This window comes from Saccopteryx bilineata, chromosome 2, assembly GCF_036850765.1.
Source record: "Saccopteryx bilineata isolate mSacBil1 chromosome 2, mSacBil1_pri_phased_curated, whole genome shotgun sequence".
Lineage (NCBI taxonomy): Eukaryota > Metazoa > Chordata > Mammalia > Chiroptera > Emballonuridae > Saccopteryx > Saccopteryx bilineata.
Window position 1 is genome coordinate 246,512,775 of NC_089491.1, and position 8,001 is coordinate 246,520,775.

Genomic DNA, 8,001 nt, shown 5'->3' on the forward strand with positions numbered 1-8,001 from the left:
AAAGAACGAAAAAGGAATGGACAACAGAAAATCATTCTATTCTTTCCACCAACCTAGATCCTAATGATTCCTGCAAAGCCACTTCCTGCTCTCACAGGAAGTAAGTACAGCCCACGTCCTGCCCATGTGGGCTCTCCACTCCACGTTAACTTTTTCTTTCCCACGGTTATGAGGACCTTATAGGTTCTTTGAAGATGAGTTTGACTGCTTCTTGCTCTTTCTCTAGAACCTAACCTAAAAGTACTCTCTGTGGATTCCCCAAATTTTCCATTTGAAGAAAGAAATTGAAACTGGTATTTACATGAGCAGGGCACTGGGTTTAGCTTTCAGTGTGGTCTAAAGTGACTTAATCAAAGTGATCTTCCTTCGTCTTGTCATGAGTGGTGCACTATAGTTCTCATCAGGGTCTGGTCTCCCTTTGTTATTTCTGAACTTCGGCGGAGAGCAGGAGTTGCAGCCAAACTGACTTGGCGCCTATCCCAGCTATGGAATTTCTTAGCTGTGTGACCCTGGTCAAGTTACTGAACTCCTCTGTGTTCCCAGTTTTCACATCACAAGTTAAACAAAATCAATCATGCTTTGAACATTGCCAGGTACATAAAATGCTAAATTAATACAGATTATTATTATGTTCCAACCACATTGGCTTTCTATTACTTATAACACCCTATACTCCTTTCTATCTCAGAACTTTTGCATGTGACTCCTGTCCTGGAATCTCCCTTGCTCTTTCTTTGCTGTCAGGTCTCAAGTTAAGTGGCACTTTGTCAGGGAGGCCATTTCTGACCCACTTCCATTCTGGGTGAAGTCTCTTCAGTTATGTTCCCACATCTCCCTGAGTGTCAATATCACACATTTGCAATTTCTTGTTGGAAAATCACCCTTCAGGTTAGACTATCTACTCCGATGGCAACAAGAGATATATTTGTTTAATTCATCCTTGGATGCACAACACCCAGCAAGAAGATGACAAATGAATATTTATTGGGTAAATAAATTCATGAACTATCAAGAGGAAATTGGAGAAAGTTCATGGGGGTGGCATTCACAAATTTTTGGACAAGATTACACCCAATAATAAAATTACAACACACAAAATAAAGTATATTAAATTAACCACCTGGAGATCAGAGAGCAAATGGGTATTTAGGGAGATGGAGAAACCCCTATGCTCAGGCTAGGTTCACCAGGAGGTACTGACCTGTAGCATTAGCTCTGCAAACAGTGAAGAAAGCTCATCAGTGCACTGGATAACAAATATTTTTTGCCATGTGTAATAAATCACCACGGGACAAATATATCCCAAAAGCCATTTTCTCCGAAGGGAGCCAGGAATCTAAAATGCCTGGCTCACTTTAGTAGCGCTATCTTTTGGTACAAGCCGGAACAACCATGGTTCTCCCAGGCTGTTGTTCTCCTTCACTTCTTTATTTTACTAACAGTGGGAAGAGCCAAGCAGGTTAGTAACAGGTGCCTAAAGGAGTAGAGACAAAAATACACGTTCATGGCTAGCACAGAGCATCTGTCCCCAAACTACCTTGAGAGCAGAAACTAGGTCAGCATTAAATGTTAAATAAGTGAACTTGTGCCCTGGCCAGTTGGCTCAACGGTAGAGCGTCGGCCTGGTGTGCGGGGGACCCGGGTTCGATTCCCGGCCAGGGCACATAGGAGAAGCGCCCATTTGCTTCTCCACCCCCCCTTCTTCCTCTCTGTCTCTCTCTTCCCCTCCCGCAGCCAAGGCTCCATTGGAGCAAAGATGGCCCGGGTGCTGGGGATGGCTCCTTGGCCTCTGCCCCAGGCGCTAGAGTGGCTCTGGTCACGGCACGGCAGAGCGACGCCCTGGAGGGGCAGAGCATCGCCCCCTGGTGGGCAGAGCGTTGCCCTTGTGGGCGTGCTGGGTGGATCCCAGTCGGGCGCATGTGGGAGTCTGTCTGACTGTCTCTCCCCGTTTCCAGCTTCAGAAAAATACAAAAAATAATAATAATAAAAAAATAAGTGAACTTGCTCAGTGTCGTGACCACCCACAGCACGGTTTTTGAAACACGCACATTTCTCCTAAGTAATCAGAGGAAGTTAGAAACTCATGGAGTTAGAGACAGCTCTAGCAAACTTGTTTTTCTAATTATTTTTATTTCTATTGGTTGATTTTAGAGAGACAAGGAGAGGATGGGAGAGAGAAGCACTCATTTTGTTGTTCCACTTAGTCACGCATTCATTGGTCGCTTCCCATGTGCGCCCTCACCAGACGTGTTTTGGGATGATGCTTTCACCAACTGAGCAACTGGCCAGGGCCAGACAAGCTTGTTTTACAAGAGTTAAGGAAATGTGTTGATTGGAACAATTAAGGAGCACAAACAATAAAGACAATGGATCCAATGTGGAGAGGCAGTTCTGTCATGGAAGGAGAAAGAAATTAGGAAAGTAAACTTGACTTACTGGGAGATGAGTGTATTTCTGCACAATGGCAACCTCAAAACCTACTTCAGCCGATTTTCTTCACGGCCTCTTAGTTAGAACAGTAATGTCCCTACACCTGTGCTTTAGTTTTAGTTCCTCAAACTCTGCCAGATGGCCGAGGTGCAGAAGAGCAGGACGTGGCAGAGAGGAGAGGTGCAGGGAGAGAGCAGAGAGCCTCGGAGAGCCATCGCGCCCCTGCGGAGAGGAAGAAAACTGCCCCCTTATTTCTGCACAAGGGAAAGAACTGTAAAAGACCTGCAGATTAAGTCATTGTCACAGCCTTTGTGAAGCACCTCTGTGTTTGATCTTGAACTGATTTCATAATTCTTTGGATGGCTTTCAGAAGAGAATGAGCAAAAAGTTAACTTCCTTTTTGATACTCTTATCAAGACTAAATAAATTTCAACTTGCATGTTCTTTAGTTACCAGGACCCACCCCCCTCTGCCCCTTTCCTGGGACCCAGAGATCAAGTTTGTGATTGAGAGAATTCAATAAACACGAAGAAATGTGACCCGTTTGGGAACAAAGATCCCAATGTGCTCGTCTCCAAAGGAAACCTGATTCTCCCCTGAAACTGTCATAAGCCTCAGCCCCAGAAACATTTTTACCTCTGTCGGCAGGTGCTGGGCAATCAGGTGAGCCTGTCCTGACCCAGGACAGCAGTGTGCTTCCCTTTCAAAGACACTGACCTGGGCAAGAGGACAAGGAGAAAGATAAAGCCACTGATGAAAGGTGGAGTGAGGCTAGCTGGCTTTCCAAATTGGGTTTCTCCATCATTCGTCTAAGACTAAGTGACTTGGTCAAAAGTGAGTTTTGTTTCTAAGCCTCAGATCCCCGTTCTGTACAATGCAATAATTTCATCAAGATGCATTTCACCTGTCATTACACTAACACAGTATGGAGGGGTCCGGTCAGTCCAGCTACAGCATCAGACAGGCTAACTTGTATTTCCACTTGCTTTTAAAAGGAAGTAAACTTTTTCTTTCAGTAACTAAAGGGGTTGCAAGAAGACAATTAGATATGTCCAATAAATGTTTTCAAAGCGTTTTAAATTTTATCCTCTGTGCATGCATCACCTCCTCAATAATAATCATTTACATTTTGAAAATCTCAGCAACAATTTTGATGCTTTTCCATTCATTCTTAATGTCTTGTTGCATATTAAGGCTTAACTTTGTGCATCAATTTTGATTATATCATATTTACCCTTTGTAACGCAGTAGCATTCTCTTTGCAATCAGTAACCTTTTCCCCAAGATATTTGCACAATCCAGGAGTTTCAGCTGCCCCACAGGGTAGACTCTCCCTTGCACTCTGCAGCAGGTGTGTGTTTACCTGTTAGCAAAGGATCTCTCCTTAGTTTTGTCCACTAAGGGAGAAAAAGGCTTGCTTTCACTTTTCTAAACGTTCTGTTTCTTGTCTCTTGCTTTCTCTTAAGTTGCATTCAACTCAACCAAGATTTATTAAGCTTCAGTGTGACAGGCTTTGCCCTGGTTTCTGAGGCTACAGAGATATTTAAAGCATAGTTCCTGCTTTCAAGGTATTGATAGGCTAGTGGGGGAAGTGATCTATCACAAAGCTTTTGCAAATGCTGTTACTAAGATCCACTGAGACAAAGTGTTTTACTCAAGTCCGGCCTTCCCAGTGGTCGAGTGAGGACGGAAGGTTAGATCCCTCTGTCCCGAGTCTAGAATTTATATCACCACATGCTCATAAGGGAATGAAAACAAAAACAAAACCAAACTTCCCTGCTGTTGTTTTGTCAGGTGAGGAAAAAAATGTGAGCCCAATCTCTGTTCTAGGAATCTGAAAATTAGAATCCATCACTAACAAGTGTTTTTAAAACACATAAACCTTTTAAATCCAATAGTCCATAACATACAAATGAATATTTGACATTTAATAACTTTGAGACTATTTGACAGAGCCAAATATTTCCTCTCTCTGACTATTTCCTGCTTTTGGACCCTTCTCGTTTGTTCTTAAAGTTGAATGTAACGCAGAGGGATCCAGCCAGACCCAATTTTGTTTTTTTTTGGATTAAGATATTTGTATTCCTGAGGGTTCAGAGGGTACAAATCACTTACTTTTTATTTTACTTACTATTTTATTAAGATATAATCAATATACAAAATACTGCACATATTTAATTTCTACAGTGTAATGAGTTTGGTCATGTGCATGTAACCCATGAAATCATGACCATGTTTGTCCTCTCCAAAAGTTCCCTTGTGTCCTTTTGGTTTTTGTTTGTTTGTATATTTGCTTGCTGTGGTGAGAACACTTAACATGAGAGCTACCCTCTTAATAAATTTGTAAACGCACACTACAGTGTGGCTGACTTTAGGCACATTGAACTCATCTGTTTTGCATGACTGAAACTGTTTACCAGTTTAACAACAATTCCCCGTTTCCCTCATCTCCTAACTTGCAAGAACCACAGTTCTGAGCTCCGCTTCTATGAGTCTGACTATTTAGGTACCTCATATAAATAGTATACAGTAAATACAGTACTTTCTGTGACCAGCTTCCTTCACTCCAGGTCCATTCATGTTGTCACAAATACCAGAGTTCCTCTTTTCTATAAGACTGAATAATATTGCATTGTGTGTGTGTGTGTGTGTGTGTGTGTGTGTGTGTGTGTGTAGATATTTTCTTCATCTATTCATCTGTTGATGAACATCATGGTGTTGCTGAATTGTGGGTATTATGAATACTGCTGCACTAAACATGGGAAAGCAAATATCACCTTTTAAGGATATATACCCATCGCTTCTCAGCCTTTTGGCTAAGATCAAGTGTAAGGATATATGCCCACAAGTGGAATTGCTGGATCAAATGGTAGTTTTGTTTTTAATTTTTTGAAGACCTTCCATACTATTTTCCTTGGCAGCCCTACCATCAGTGTAAGAGAATTGCAATTTCTCCACATCCTTGCCAACACTTGTTGTTTTTTACCACCTTATCACCTGTATGTGATTCCCTCTTATCTGCATGCTATTTGCATGATATTCTTGAAGAAGGCCAACTAGTCAGTGGTCTCTGCCATATATTAACCACACTAAAGAAAGAACCATTTCTTCCATTTCCTAAAATTGCCTTCTACCTTATTTTCCACTTTATGTGAGGTCCTGTCCTTAAAGATCTAGGCTTTTAAAGCACAACCAGCCAGCCAGCCTTGGCCTATCTCGAGGACTGCTTCTGCTGACCGCTCTCATGTGGTCCTGTTTAGAACTACCTCACTCCAATAACCCAGGAGTGACCTCGAAATATATAAAACACTTTTTAGGTATTTTAAAAAACTTTTTGTGTACATAAAGTCAGAGCGAATAATAGCCTATTCCATAAGTATCATCTCATCCAATTACAGACAAGACAGCCGAGGCTCAGAGAGATGAAATAAATTGCCCAAATATGTATACCTAATGGGTAACAGAACTAAGTTAAAATTTTAAGTTACTTGAAACCCACTACAGTACATTTTTAAGATATATATTATGTATTTATTTTAATTAGAAATATATAAGTAGTAATGAATTAGTGATAAATATTTACTGAGTTTTCTCTAGAAGGCAAAAGTCTCCATGCCAGGTGCTACAGAAGATACAAAAATGAATCAGGTATGATTTTCATCCACTGTTACTGTAGATTGATGTAGTGTGTTCTAGAAATTCATATTCATGAACTCATAAAATATGTACCTTTTTGTATTGCTTGTTTTACTTAGAATACATTTTCTTTGCCTTTATTTATTGATTTTTTTTAAGAGAGAGAGGAAGGGAGAGAGAGAGGAACATCGACTTATTGTTCCATTTCTCTATACATCCACCAGTTGATTCTTGTGTGTGCCCTGACCAGTGATTGAACCCACACCTTGACCTATTGGAATGATACTCTAAATAACTGAGCTACATGGCCAGAGTCTAGAATAAATTTTTAGAGCTATTTCTATGTTTTTGTGTATATTTATTCATTCTCCCAGTGATGGACATTTGAATTGTTTTTATTTGGAGGATTTAAAAAAAAAAGCACTGAGGACATTCCTGTGTAAGTCTGTGTGTGGGCAAATGTTTCATTTCATTAGTTAGGGGAGAGATACTTAGGAGTGGAATTGCAGGCTCATATGCTAATTATATGTTTAACTTTATAAGTCACTGCCAAACAGTCCTCCAAAATAGTTTTAGTCAAATCTACCAATGTTCCACCACTCGTTTTGTGCTTTTGGGGTCGTCTTTAAAATGTCCTTCCTCATTCTAAGGACACAAAAATAGTCTATATTGTTTTAGTGAGTTTTATGGTTTTATCATTTACATTTAGGTTTTAATTCACCTACCATTCACCTTTGTAAACAAAATGGGGTAAAATGAAACTTTACTTTTCTTCTTTAAGTGCTAGTTTTAGATGTACCATACCTTTTATAATCAATCCTTCCTCTACTGGTCTTGCTGCCACCACCATTTGTACCAAGTTGTCATATATACGTGCTCTATATTTAAACAGCATATCTGCTGAGTCTCTTCCTGTACCAGTACAACTTTTTGTTTTCAATTCCTATGCCTTTTAGTAAATCTTCATATTTTATAGGTCATATAGTAGTCACATCTCTCTGCTCATGTTTTATGAAAAAATACTTAGCTCTAAGCTCATTTATTCATGAAACCTAATTTTAAATATTAACTTTTGCTTTATTTTTTTCAAAAACATCTTATTAAAATTTGAATTAATTCTAATTTAATTGAATATAAAATAAATTTGAGAAAGAAATATTAATAAACTCCACAGATTCTATCTATATATAGTGCAACTCTTCTCTTATATCCTTTTGAATCTTCAAATTTTCTACATAAAGCCCTAGGGTTCCACTAATTTTTAGATATTCTATAGGTCTTTATGAAGTTTTAAATGGTCTGTTATTTTCTCTTTTTTATTTTTTTAATATTTATGTAAAATAACATTATTTTTATTGAACTCTCTTACCAGTACTAATAATCTGATTTTGTAATATTGTCTGTATAGAATATATCTATGAATAATTACAGTTTTATATTTTTTCTCCCTAACTTTATATCTGTTTCTTTTTCTTTTTCTTTTTTCATTACTTATACTGACCAGGGCCTTCAATTCTTTGTTGAACGATAACAATGATTATAAGCACCCTTTTTTATTCTTATGCATCTGAAGTTTTCCATTTTACTGTGAAGTTTGATTTATATATTTAAATCATTTATCATGTTAAGGATTTTCCCTTTAACTCATTATTATTGAATAGTTTCTAATTACAAATAGATTTTGAACTTGATTATATGGCTTCATCTAATGAAATAATCATATAATTTTTGTTCCTTTAATTTGAGGTAAAAATCCTACACAATATTTATGCAATATTTTTAATACATTATTTTAGTAGGCTTAACGTTTATTTACAATCTCTGTACCTATGTTCATAAATAAAGTAATCCTATAATTTCATGTTGATACATTTCCCCGTATTTTGGAACTAAGATTACATTTCTCTCATAATTTGACTGGAGCAAATATCTGTC

The 8,001-nt window shown here is 38.4% G+C and overlaps 1 pseudogene; it reads left to right on the plus strand.

Annotated features, from left to right (window-relative positions):
* Positions 1-5,226: 5,226 nt before the first annotated feature.
* On the plus strand, positions 5,227-5,379 carry LOC136327717 (U2 spliceosomal RNA; annotated as a pseudogene).
* Positions 5,380-8,001: the final 2,622 nt, after the last annotated feature.